Source organism: Amblyomma maculatum, chromosome 6, assembly GCF_055883805.1.
Source record: "Amblyomma maculatum isolate TAMU_Amacu chromosome 6, ASM5588380v1, whole genome shotgun sequence".
Taxonomy (NCBI): domain Eukaryota; kingdom Metazoa; phylum Arthropoda; class Arachnida; order Ixodida; family Ixodidae; genus Amblyomma; species Amblyomma maculatum.
In genome coordinates, this window is record NC_139349.1 from 108749426 (window position 1) to 108762484 (window position 13059).

At 44.2% G+C, this 13059-nt stretch overlaps 1 long non-coding RNA gene across 1 annotated transcript; it reads left to right on the forward strand.

The window, feature by feature from the left end:
- The first annotated feature begins 2797 nt into the window (after nucleotides 1-2797).
- Nucleotides 2798-7882, forward strand: LOC146186553 (uncharacterized). The gene is made up of 4 exons (XR_014707862.1): nucleotides 2798-3027; nucleotides 3690-3774; nucleotides 4882-4990; nucleotides 7772-7882. It is a non-coding gene; the product is annotated as an uncharacterized LOC146186553 (long non-coding RNA).
- The last annotated feature ends 5177 nt before the right edge of the window (nucleotides 7883-13059 follow it).

Below are 13059 nucleotides of genomic sequence, written 5' to 3' on the forward strand. Positions count from 1 at the left end.
AATGGCGCGGTGATACGCTTAATTCACCCTGTTTGCCTTCGATTATGGGTAGATAGATAATGACCGAAAGAGGGTGCACGCCGTTGACCCGCTTGAAAAGGGCGTTAAAAATGGTTTCCATTGAGTGTGTAGACAGATAGTGGGTAAGTCATGGCATTTTGATTTTCAATGCTCTGCTGATAGCCATAAGCGCCGCGCTGGCGCTTGGTATTGTTCAGTCTGCTATGCTTGAAATGAGGAAGCGGCCTGCGCAGGGAGCGCTCGTGTTACTTTATCTCGGCATTTTATTGTCAGCTTACTTCGCGCTTTCCATGCTATCTGCGTTCACAGACTGCTGCCATTCAAACCTGGATAAAACTCGGGCGAGCGCTGAACTTAGACCATCCCGCATAGCGCGGCTGCAAGTGAAATTTTTCCTCTGTGTGGTACACTGACGTGTAGTAAGTGTCGGTAATGGACGCCTCTTGATTGTGAAGGGAAACCAAGGTATACAATGTCGACGCACCTGGTTCACCGCACCCATCCCACACGCGTTCTCTCTGGCCGCAACACACACACGTGCGCGTTCTACATGAGCTGCTCTTTTTTTGGGTCGTCCGCCCACCACGCAGAAGTTAGTAAAGCCTATACCCCTCCTCCCTCGCCCTCCCCCAACCTTCCCTCATTTTTCAAGGCGTTTGAGTTTTGTTCAGACTTCACCGGCTCTGCCACCTTGTTCTCGGAGGCTGGGCCCTGTTAATGGTCTGCTCTCGTGATCAAGCCCAAGGGGCAGCGCTGCAAAAGACGCCCGCGCTGAACAGCGCTGAATGCGCGGAGTGTTTTTCCTCGTCTCCGTCGCTGGCCGTGTGTGAACACGAGAACGCTAAGAAAAGAAGGCAGACAATGACAAGCAAACATGTAATCCGGACACGACGCGCGCTGGCTCGCAGAGTATACAGAGAGCGAGTGTGTAAGAAAAGAGAACGGCGTTTTGAGAGATGACGAGGAAATTTTACTTTTCACTTTGAGTCTATCAAGGTCAGAGCACTGAGGGTTCGCCGCCCCACATTTAAGCTTTCACGGCCAACAAAGAAAGAAAAACTACAGCGTACGTGTATACATAAGGGCGGGGGTCAGTATTTTAGGAACTAAAGCTTAGTGAACCGTCACCACCTGGAAAAAATAATGTTATTAAGCAACAGTCCTTCGAGATCATTGTTGGGAAACACCCTGCCTAACATCCTTGTCCAAATCCGCTAATGCAGAAAACACATTGTAGAGAGTGGGACAGACTCACATCTTTGCACTCATTTCCAGAACAGTCACTATGGTCCGAACTCCCCTCCCCATCTTAAGAATCCAGCAAGTATACAAAGAAGCGCAACTGAACTGAACTTCTGGATTGGTTTCTAGCCAATAGCGCTCCAAAGCGACCCAGGATATGAGTGACACAGTACTGGAGGGCTCCGCAAATTTCGTCGACCCGAGGTTCTTTAACATGCACTAACATCGCACAACCACGGGAGCTCGAAAAGCCGCCGCCGCTGCCTGGATTCGATTCCACATCCATGGGCACAGAAGTCGAGTGCCGTAACCCCACTGAGCTAGTGCGGCGGGATTCGGGACTTGGCCGAACTTCTGAGAGACAAGTAGGAAACGTTAACTCCAATAAAGTTCGGCTAATGAAAACGGTGTTGAGTTTGGTGAGGCGAAGTAAATGAAGTCGATGATTCTACTGGTCCTTAAACGCATGCCTTTCAAAATATTTAAAACTGAGCAGATGTGATGTACAGACTCACACGTTTGATATAACCTGCAGTGATTGTCTGCTGAACATTGGCGTGCAGTATTATCACGGTCGCATAAGCTTTGAAAGACCGTTTCTCCTTTTGGTACGTTCTGTTCTACAAATCCCTCATGAGCGGAAAGGCGTTTATTTTCTCTATAGAGATAAAATTAGGAACTCTCTTGCTGAAAGTTTTGCGAACATTCAAAATTGGAGCTAAGGGAAACCAGTATGTACGGCAGCTCATCATACTCCAAGCGAAATATGTGAACATTATGTAAAGTAGTTGAAGAGACACTCCGCAACTTCATCTTGAACTCTTGCGCTGCGAAGCTTAGCATGGCGAAATTTAGCTTGCAATGTCGACATTTTCTTTGATGAAGTGATTCTCACTTACACTCTAAAAAAAAAGAGTGTAAAAGGAGGGTAACTTCGGGATTTATGCTATCTGAAACCGCATGGCTTAAATATACCCTGCGCAATCACCCGCACGGAAGACGTTAGTCTCTCTCGCATGACTTTACACCATTTCGTCCCTGCAGCTCAAGCAAAAAAAAAGTTTGCCGCTTGTTTCTTTTTTTTTTTATGATGGTAACCGGTTTCAAGCTGGGTGCGGCTGTGTTCCTACTTCCCGTCCGATGTCCTTTCAAGAGCTACCACAAAAGGACCCCTCGTTTTTCCCCGGAGGAGGTGGGGAATCGTCGAAAGTTGGGAGCATCTTATCTTCTTACAAAAAGCGGTGCCTCCCCCCTTCACCCCCCCCCCCCCCCCCGACACCCGTCCCGTCTTTTGACTCCTACGCGAGCTTGACCGTGGAGAGAGCAAGGCCGAACTCAGAACAAGGGCGGACAGACAAGTGTGTACACTGCAAAACAGGGAGAAAGGGGAGGTGAGGGGGGAGTGGTGGTGAGACGAGAAGCGAAGCAGTTGCTTTTTAGTTTTGTTGCTTTTATTCTCAACGCAGCGTCACGTGTTCGTAGTTGCTTGAGCCTGCCTGCGTTCCCTGCGACTCTGCTAGTCCGAGAAGACGACGACGGCGATTGCTGCACGAGTCAGCGTTCGTGCTCTTTGTCGTTGGTACTCATCTGTGTTTTTAGAAAAGTTCGGTTGCTCTCAGCGATTATTTCATCGAGTGCGCTCATCGATGCCTCACTATGAAACGACTTCGTGAAAGTGTGAACTTCGGAATGAAACGGCGGATGGCTGGTCGTCGCGGTGGTGGCGTTCCAACGGATCCTTGGCGCCAAATTTCAGCCGCGCATGTAAGTGACGTTTTACATTTCGTTTTACGTGTTTTTCTCTGCTATTTAACTTGGCCTGAACATGTTTTGTTATTGCTTACGTCCGCGACGCTGCTTGTTTGTCTGTGAAACGGCCTCTGAGCACGACGTCTTGGATCCCAACCTGAGCATACCACTCCCTCAGTTCAGACTGGAGGAGCGGCGCATCCCAAAATTTTTAGATGGTCACGACCTTTTTGCGGGATGTTAATGGTGCATTTTTAGTCGTCTACGACGCTCACAAGCATATCCCGCGGTCGAAAGTATGCGTCGACGAGCGCTAATGCAGTCCCGGTGATACGCATTGACGTGTTTGCATGCCGCATTATTTTTGCTCGCTGCCTACAATCGATTTTGATCGTCTGTTGTTGCTGCTTTACGGGAACGTTGCCATAAATGCGGGAGAGCATGCAGGGTGATGGGTAAAGTTTACGGTTCTTTTGCCAGCAACTTGTACGTTCGAAGGCAGCGCGCTTGATATCCTAAAGTCACGCTTTCAGAACGCCGATTTAACCCCGCAGTTTTGAGCTGATGGCGTCGAGACCAGAGGTGGGACCGAGCCGATTCGTGTACATGTATACTGTCGCAGTGACGCAATGTGCAGAAAAGACATTTCTCACGCTTTTTTTTTTTTTTCGCTGCAGGCTCAAGTCCTTCGTCTCGTCTGCGCAAGAACGTAGACTGTCGTTTCTTCAAAGAATTTGAAACTGGTCTCTGCTATCCGTGCTGGTAAGTCCAAAGCATTGTTTCCGTCCAGAAAGGGGCGTTTAAATTGACACGCTTTTTTGTGGCACATATTGCTGATCACTGACATCTGCCTCAATGTATACTGCTTGGGATTCTCGTCGGAGAATATTTATGTCGCGTGCCATGTGTGTGTCTCCTTGCGTGTTGCCATTTTCGCTCATGCCGTGCAATATGGTGCACGCCCAGACAGTGACTTATCAATTGAGTTTCATTGTGTTTGAGGGCGTGTGCGAGTAAATGGTGTTATTTAACTTGCTGATCACTTATGTTAAAAACTGATAATAAATATTGGACTCGATAAAATCACTTAACAAGTGAAAAATCTGGGTTAGCTGGTGATCAGATGTCTTCAGCATTGAAGCAAACCATGTGTCACCCCTTCTCTGCTTTAAGACTGACTTTCTTTTTGTAATCGGTACATAAAAAGACCAGCGCAAAAAAAAATAATAATTACGGGGACAAAGGAACAAAAAATGACAGGACGGGCACTGAAATACGTTTTGTGTTCCTTTGTACCTGTTTTCTTTTTTTTCGCTGGTCTTTTAGGGTGTAAGTATGAACCAACTGGCCCAAACAGCTATTTTGATTAAATGTGCTAATTTTCGTTAGCGAGCTAAGGAAAATTTCACTAATATTTTTCATTTGGGGATTTGCTATAGTTTCTACTCAGCTATTTCCATTCTGAACTTTTCAGCCTCCTGACCCATAGAAAGGAGGCTATGCCTGACCAATAACAACACATTCTTTTCCTTCTGTAGTTTCTGTTGTCAGACATTGTGTTATACTCATTACTACAATTCACTGGTACTGAGACATTCCCTCATTGAAGTTAATGTGTATTGTCATTGTGCTAGCAGTTTGTCATAAATCTGCTATTCTAGTTTATTTAAGCAGTTATTTCGACTGTAAAGAGGTGGCAGATATTGTTACAGATATATCTAGGAACAGGAGTTGTAGCTTTTAAGCTCATTGTCAAAATATTTGAGTCATTGTTGTGGCATGTGTGGTGCCATTATTTTTTGTACTATAGTTATGTATGTACTAGTTACAAGTATCATGCTAATGTTATGAATGATACCTTTGCTGCAGCGTACCTGCCAGTAGGAGGAATACGGTGTAGAAGTGCTGTTACTCCTGCTTCTAAAGATCAACCTGCTTTCTTCAGTGCTGGACGACTACTTACGGCAAGATTTGTGTGGTATGTATTTTTCGACATAGCTGTGGCATTGTGGTCTGTTCATTGTTGCTTTATGTCTATCAAAGAGCATATTTTTCGATGCTGAGGAGCAATAGCCCTGGCATTACATTGATTTTGGAACCATTCAGTGCTATTGAGCAAGTTAGCAAGGGAGGAATTTTTTCAGTATGTAATCGATCTGAACATGTTGACTTCTTTTTATTGAGTGAGCTGTTAATGTATACCTCTTTTCTTTTTTTCTTCAAAACCTAATATTTAAATTGTTTGCACTTGGTTCTCAGCAGTAAGGTTATGTTCTCTGATGGGTGTAATTTTCAACAACTCACATGCTCTTATGTTGCTAGGTATGTCCACAATAGAATGAAACTAAAAATGAAGTACTGCAGGTGATATGTAATTGACGGTATTTTAGCACTTTCAGCTTTATTGTTTCTTTTGTGTTCTTTATATTGTTTTGTGCCATTTGTACTCAGCGTATTTTCCTTGTGTTCCACCACTACCATTTAACAAATATATATATATATATGCCCCCACCCCTTATGTCATGTCTATGGGCCTATAAAGGGATAATGAATGAAATGAAATTTGCAGTACAATTAGAACTGGATTGTGCAGCACAGTGGACATGTCTGTGGTAGAGGATAATGGTTGAATGGCTAATCAACCAAAATTGACTTAACTTTTGCATTTTAATTTTAGGGGACAGTATTATATACCAGAAATGAGGGTCCCCAATATTATAGGTGAGCCCAGTTCTTAAATTTTCTGAAAGAGCAATGTAGTTCAAAATACTGAACAAGGAAAGGCGTATTTGAAAACTATTGTCTTGCTTTCCCACATTGCATGTAAAAAATGTTGCTGCACTTGGTATTGTTGCCAGAATCATGTTAGCTTCTTCTGCATCATCAAAAACACAAAATATGTCTATATTATCTGAATAAGAAATGTCAGCAACACCCTTTTTTAGTTATGTAATGTGTAAAAACCAACTTACAAAGCTTTTAAAGGAATATTTTTGATGCTCATTATGTTAGACCACATAGATGATTAGGAGGGTTTTAGGCCTAGGCTCACTCATTAATAGCCTTCAATTTTGCAGTTTTCATATTGCCTCTTATAAACAAAAAGAATATATAATTAAGTCTAATCCTGAAGCTGTACCAGATACCCAAAGTCCACATTGCTGCACAACCCACCGGCAGAGACTGCACGGGTGTCTCTTCATAGTTTATGATTTGCAATCTGTAAAGGTAAAGAACATAATCTTCGAGAAATTTGTTGTAAACACTTTTTAATAATCATTCTTGTATAATATTGGTCAGCATTTACAATTTCATTAGTTAGGCATCTAAAGAGATAAGCAGTTGACAGTTCTGGCAAATTGCAGTTTATGAGAAGTTTTATTCCTGCTGCATGTGCTGCGAGCATTACATGAAACAGCAATACATAGAATCTCAAGCTTTGTGGTTTGTTCAAGGAATTATAGGGGTATTGAAGTGTATTGTTTTTTGCCTCCTGAGCAAGATAATGTAGCTTTGAAGTGAAACGGCAGTCTCGAGAAGTTTTTGGCATCGGCATAAGCTGATGTGTGGTGTGAAACTAGCAATGAACTTATGTAAAAGTTGCATTTTATTGTCATGCTTTACATAATTCTGCATCTGTGACATCACTGCAGTAATGCACATGTGCAGAAGGTGCTTTGGATGTGCCTTGCTATCATTGCTCTTTTAGCATGAAATGTTCCATCTTTCAGAAGTGGTATCCCGCATTTTATAAGGCATAGCCTCTGTGGTATATTCATGCCTTTTTCCAGGAATGTAAACTGCACTAAAGGCAGAAACAATAGAATGGCCTTAGACATACCCCTGCAGGAGCAAGCTCTGCAGGAACAAGCTTCATTCGTTATATTCACAAGAAATGACAACGAATGCAAGAACAAAAGAACCTCCCCCCATCCCTCCTCCCCCCCCCCCAAAAAAAAAAGAAAAAAAGAAGAAGAAGAGATTTGCAGTTGTCACTTGTGATGGATGATCAGATGACTAAAGACAGTGTAGTCTCAGGAAAACATTAACACTATAGGCAACATAAGATAATGTCATGAAGGACCAGAGACAGTGTTTTCTAGGATGGTGAGACCATGGTGACTAGAAACAAGACCACTGGTATGGTCAGGTGTGAAAGCAAACTATAATGTTTGGGTGTTGGAGTGGAAACCAGCAAACAACAAAGGTGAAAGTGAAGGTGATAAAACAAAGTTTAACATAAAAAGCTAATGATAAAAAAAAGGAGAACTGCACATATGAACGAGTAGAGGGAGGGGTTTTTTAAATCACATCTTTTGCCTTTATTAGGCTAGCTTCTATTTTATCAATATGTTTTCATTCATATTTCTTTAAATAACCCTCTGGGTAGTCCAACATCAGTGATGCCTATGGCTTGACCCTGCTCCTAACAAGAATATGTCTCATTGTATATTGTGTCTTATTGAGCATATTGTCAATTTTTTCTGAGATTGCAATGTGCTAGTTGTCTATGTGTGTGTTAGTGGCACAGGTAAAGCTCAGATTTGGAGAATTTTCATTGATCTATATATTGTGTGATTTCACAATTCTCATTATATAAACACTTGGAAGCCTGTACTGGTGCACTATTTCCATCTGTCTTCCTTTTTACTTGCCCTTTGTGCAGTGTTATTTTTATATGTGAATTAATTACTCCATAAGCATGTTTTGTGAGACTTTCTTCGTGAGTAACTGATTACAAGTTCTCTTTTCTATGCAGGTCAAATACGTGGTACATCCCTGCCCTGACTGTGCGGAGAAGATTATCCAGTCCCTTGCTGCAACTTCGGTGTATAATGAGGTAAAATAAACACCATGGTATGTTATCTTAACCGATTGTTCTGTAAATTCTTTTTGTTCACTCTGCAACATAACTTATGGCTTGAATACAACATGACACAGCCTACCTCACCTGAAACATTGCTCACTTTCACACTCCAGACGACACAAAGATATTGCAATGTTTCAACATAATCTTTCCTTCCAGAAAATCTTGAAATGTATTGGTTAGCTTTATTCCTGCTTCCAGTGACCAAGTTTACGATGCAGATTGGTAATAGTACTCTTGTGTGGATAGCATATATATACCACAAGATGATGCTTAGATACCCTATGTAATATGGCATTACTTTAAACTGCTTGGAGGGCAACGTTATCCTTCTCCTGGTGGTATAAGCTTGCACCATAAAGGTGCAAAACTTTGCGCTCTTTGTCGTAATATAAATTTATACTCTAAAATGGTAACTTTGCAACTGTACATACAGGATAAGCTTACGTTGTCAAGGTGCAAACTTGCACCTTTGATGCAAGGGTATGCTTATGCCATCGACAGACTAAAACATAGGCCTTTATGAAAGGTGCAACGTTATGCCTAGGTAGAATACAGTTACACTGCTTGTGAAGGTGCAAGTTTATGCTACCAGAAGCGTAATGTTACACTACATGCAATGGTATAAATACTTAGTCTTCCAAGACACAGCGTAACCTTACCCCAAAAAGGTGTTAGCTCAGCGACAAGCAGTTTACCCCCCAAAAAGACTAAGATCACACCTTTTTTTTTTAGAGTGTAGAAGCAATACTCTATAGTTCTTTCAAATACATTCGCAGAACATAAAGTGGCATTAAGACGAAATTAGAAATTAGGCCAGCTGTAACCTACTTCCATTGGATGCAGTGATCGCCTTGTCGGAGGATTTCGCAAAAGTTAGTCCTTTCGGCAAGCTCGTTTATGTGACGTTCGTTGAAGAGATATTTTACTGAGTAACATTACCCGCGAGACAGCGTTCCTGTGTTTGACGCTATTAAGATTAATATGCAATTCCACACGCGTCATGTTTTTTGACTCATCAGCGTAGTGCCGTGTGTGGCCACACGGCGACAAACGAAAGCTATAGACCTTCCACGGAAACTTTGTAGTTGAAGAAAAATCTCTTCTGGTCCGCAGTTAGAACCCAGGACTACTAGGTAAATTTTTCGTTAACTGAAGTTTTTGAGAAAACTCTAGAGCATTCCCTGCATTCGCGTGACTGCTCTTGTGTGAACGCTAATGAGTAACTACTCCGTTATTCAAAATTTCCTCCATTTCAGGGGGTGCCCTTAATAATTTGTTAATTTAATGTTCTGTCAGGACTATACGGCTCATAATGACGTGGTTTTACAAAGCAATGCAACACAACATCATATATGAACGCAAGCTTATAAAGGTGGCTGGTTAAGACATGCTGTCAGCGTTGTTCTCGTGTACACTTGCAGTCATGATCTTGCGGCTGCTTATTTAGGTCGTGATTGTAGCATTTTACTGAAAAGATAACATCAGGTTCGACACGTCTACATGTTGGTGCATGTTATTAACGTCACGGACTAAGCTAAGTTTTTGCTGTAGATCTGTAAGACGTTCCTTCTTAGGCCGACAGTTTTACTCAATGCTGCTAATTAATGGCTTCGCTTTTAAATAATTGAACATTTTGTTCTTGATTTGGTGGAATAAGCTAAACAAACAACCACGTGCTACCAATCGCACTTGAATTATTAGTCGACAAAACATGCACAACCGCAAAACGAAATTAAAATTACAGGACAAAAAAAAAAAAAAAAACACACTCAGAATTAAGCATACTTGCGATCGCACATATGCTGGTATGCCGCTGTGAGACCTTGTTCTCGTTTCTTTCATGCTTATTATGAATTTCTGTAAGAGTCAAGCGTCCTGGAGGTGAAACGCAAAGTGCCCGTTCGTGTATTGTGCAATGTGTGAGCACGTTAAAGAACCCCAGGTGGTCAAAACTTCTGGAGCCTTCCACTACGGCGTTCATTATAGCTTGAATCGCTTGGGACGTTAAATTCTGTAAACCAAACTAAGCAAAGCCAGCTATCCCACTAAGTTGTTTTATTTGTATGCCTTAAGGGGAAGTTCGCCAAGCTGTGAATTTAGGTCCGCTTGCGGACTGCGACAGCACAGATGATCCAACTCAATCGAGTGTGCCAGCCCGTGAAACTAACCATCAAAGAAACCCGTAAACCACTTAGTCGAGGCGTTGGAATATATCACGCGTATAATCTACATGGAAGCCCACCGCTGTTTACACCACACAATCTGCGGCTACCAGCAGTGCACGGTTATCCGGCTGGACTGAAAATGATAGAGGTGTGCGTTGGATGCACCAGCCTGCATTCGACATTCCCCGTTTATTTATACACGTAGCTTGGCGCATCCCTGCGGCGTAACATCCGTGTCCGGAATTCGTGCGCGTGGTTCTCACCGGTAACTTCCCAAGGCGTTACTCTGAGGGGTTCTCACGGCCCCGAGAACAAAGTGGTAAACGCCGAGCCTCTTTTTCGCGCTCGAAGAAACGCGGCTAGTGCATTCTAAGCTGTCCGCGCAACTGCGCAGCCAGGGATGTCCTTTGCTCGGTCGTATACGATGCATGCGACTGCAAGGAGCCAATCACACTAAGAAAACACATGGTAAGTATTTCCTTTACCTCTCTTTGTTCATATGTCCATGTACCAGATAATGAATTGAGCAACACTGGCTTTTGTTTCTTCTTTCTCGAAGGTGTGAGCCAAAGACCCGTAGGGGTTTCAATGCATCAACTAACACTTTTTAACAACAGATCAGTGATCCATGATTTGTTCTGCTTCTGTCTCTCGCTCTGTTTCTGCATGCATGCCGCTTGGGAACGACACTTGAAGCATAGAATGCACTGTTCATGTGGAGTTCACTGAATAGGCGCGAAGTTCATTGACATACGCCTGATTCACCAGTGCTGTAGTGGTGACGACAGTCAGTGAAAGTCGAGCATCCTTAGTGTCACCGCAGCACGCCTAGTGGTGACGACACTAAATGAAAATCGTGCATCCACAGTGTCACCGCAGCACGTCAGGAGGAAGCGAACGTAGGACGCGCATGCCACACAGTCCGCAGAGCAACCGCTTCGAGTCCGCCTTCCGTGTAAATTCCCCCTCACGTTCCCCCCTCTTTCCCCTCCGTATCTAACGGTGAACAATCGGCGCATCGCTCCCGGGAAAAGCGGTTGTTGAAACTTGCGTTTTTCTCTCCTTTTTTTGCTCCCTTTGTGTAAAGTGTTCGCCTGACACTAAACAGGCACCTTCAGCAATTTATGGCCGGCGACAGCTCCTCCCCGGGCCACCCTCTGCGGGATGCCATGGGAGAGGGGCCAACGCCGGGACAATCGGACCGCGGACCCCTCCGACCGGAGGGAGAAAAGAATGCGGGCAGACAGAACGAACGGGGAGCCCCATCGATGAGCATGTGTATTTTCCGAGCTTTTGCTCCCCTCTTAAAGATGTTGTATTTGATTCTCAATTGTTGTTGTAAATAAACGAAGTTATCTTAAAACTACAACAGCCGTAACGAATTGAATCAGTTACAACAGTAAAATTTGGTGCCGAAACCCGGGAACGGAAATCAGGACTATCGACCGGACCCAGCGACTAAACGACCAACGACAGCAGCGACATGGATGTTCTGAGGAAAAAGAGAAAGACCATCAGAAGCCAAGCGACGCGGCTGACCAAAGAAACGGACGACATCTTGGGCGCTGAACCACTACCCACCATCGAAAAGGTGAGCGTTCTCATCGAACGTTTACAATTGGTGAAGCAACAGCTTATCGATGTGGATGCGGCAATAGAACCTACCGTTAAAGAAGATGAAGCAGAAGCTGAATTTGAACAAGTCATCGAATATAGCGACAGAGTGACTACCTGCATCTGCCGTCTAAAATTGAGAAAAGATGAAGCTGAACACGCAATCAGGACTCAAGATATCCGGAATCAAGCTTCAATTGGTACCAGTCCCGCGGCTCAGAAAATTAGACTTCCGAAGCTGGAACTGGCCAAATTCGACGGCAAACGGAAAAACTGGCAGCCATTCTGGGAACAGTTCGAGGTGGCAGTTCACAAGAACACAGATCTTTCCAACATAGATCGCCTAAATTACCTAAAGACGCTGCTGACAGGAGAGGCCAAGACAGCAATCGCCGGACTGCAAGCATCAGGTGATTGCTACAACGACGCGGTCGACATTTTGCAGCAGCGCTTTGGGAATCAGGAAGCGTTGATTCAAGATCACATGCAAGGCCTGATTGATGTGAAACCTGTGTTATCTGCGAAGAACGTGGCGGCCTTGCGGCGGCTATATGATGATGTACAAGTTCACATGCGGGGACTCAAGGCGCTGGGCATCGACGAAGGTGGTTACCAGGCGATGCTGTATCCCGTCCTTCTCCGTGCTATGCCGAAGGAGTTGATCCTGGACTTTCATCGCACATATGCTGAGGCCCACAAGGCAACAGCGTCAACGATAAGCGATGATTCTGGGTCAACGAGCTCGCCATCAGACCCCGCACAGGTGACGCCTCTACAATCTCTGCTGAGGTTTTTCCGCTTCGAGCTGCAGAGCCGCGAGAGGATGGTGGAGGACAGGCCCGACGACACGCATGGTAAGCCTTCTCCTCATTTTGATGGGCACAAGACCCGGAATCAACGAGGGAACTTTCACCCTTCTTCTGCCTCAGCCCTGCATGGTGCAGCATCCTGCATGGAATGCGTATTTTGCAAATCGAAAGGTCATGACAGCCAAGAGTGCCAATCGAAGATGTCAGTCAAAGAAAGAAAAGCGATATTAACAGCGAAAGGCGGATGTTTTCGGTGCACGAAGCATGGACATCGTTCAAGGCAATGCAGAGTCAATATCAGCTGCAAAAAGTGCAAGCGCAGACATGCAACAGCGTTATGCGACCCTGCAATCAACGAAGCCGAAAACGCACGGTCGGCCAACGAAGGGGTGCAACCCGTAAACCTGCATGCTTCAGGATCAGAAGACCCCAATCACCGCACCGTCCTAATGCCTACTGTGACAGCCCTGAACAAGGGAAGTAAATCAAGAAAGGTTTCCCGAGTCCTCTTTGACAGCGGCAGTCAGAGAACATTCATTACAGAAGACTGCTCTAAAAAACTTGGTTGCAAATTGCTCGGAACAGAGAT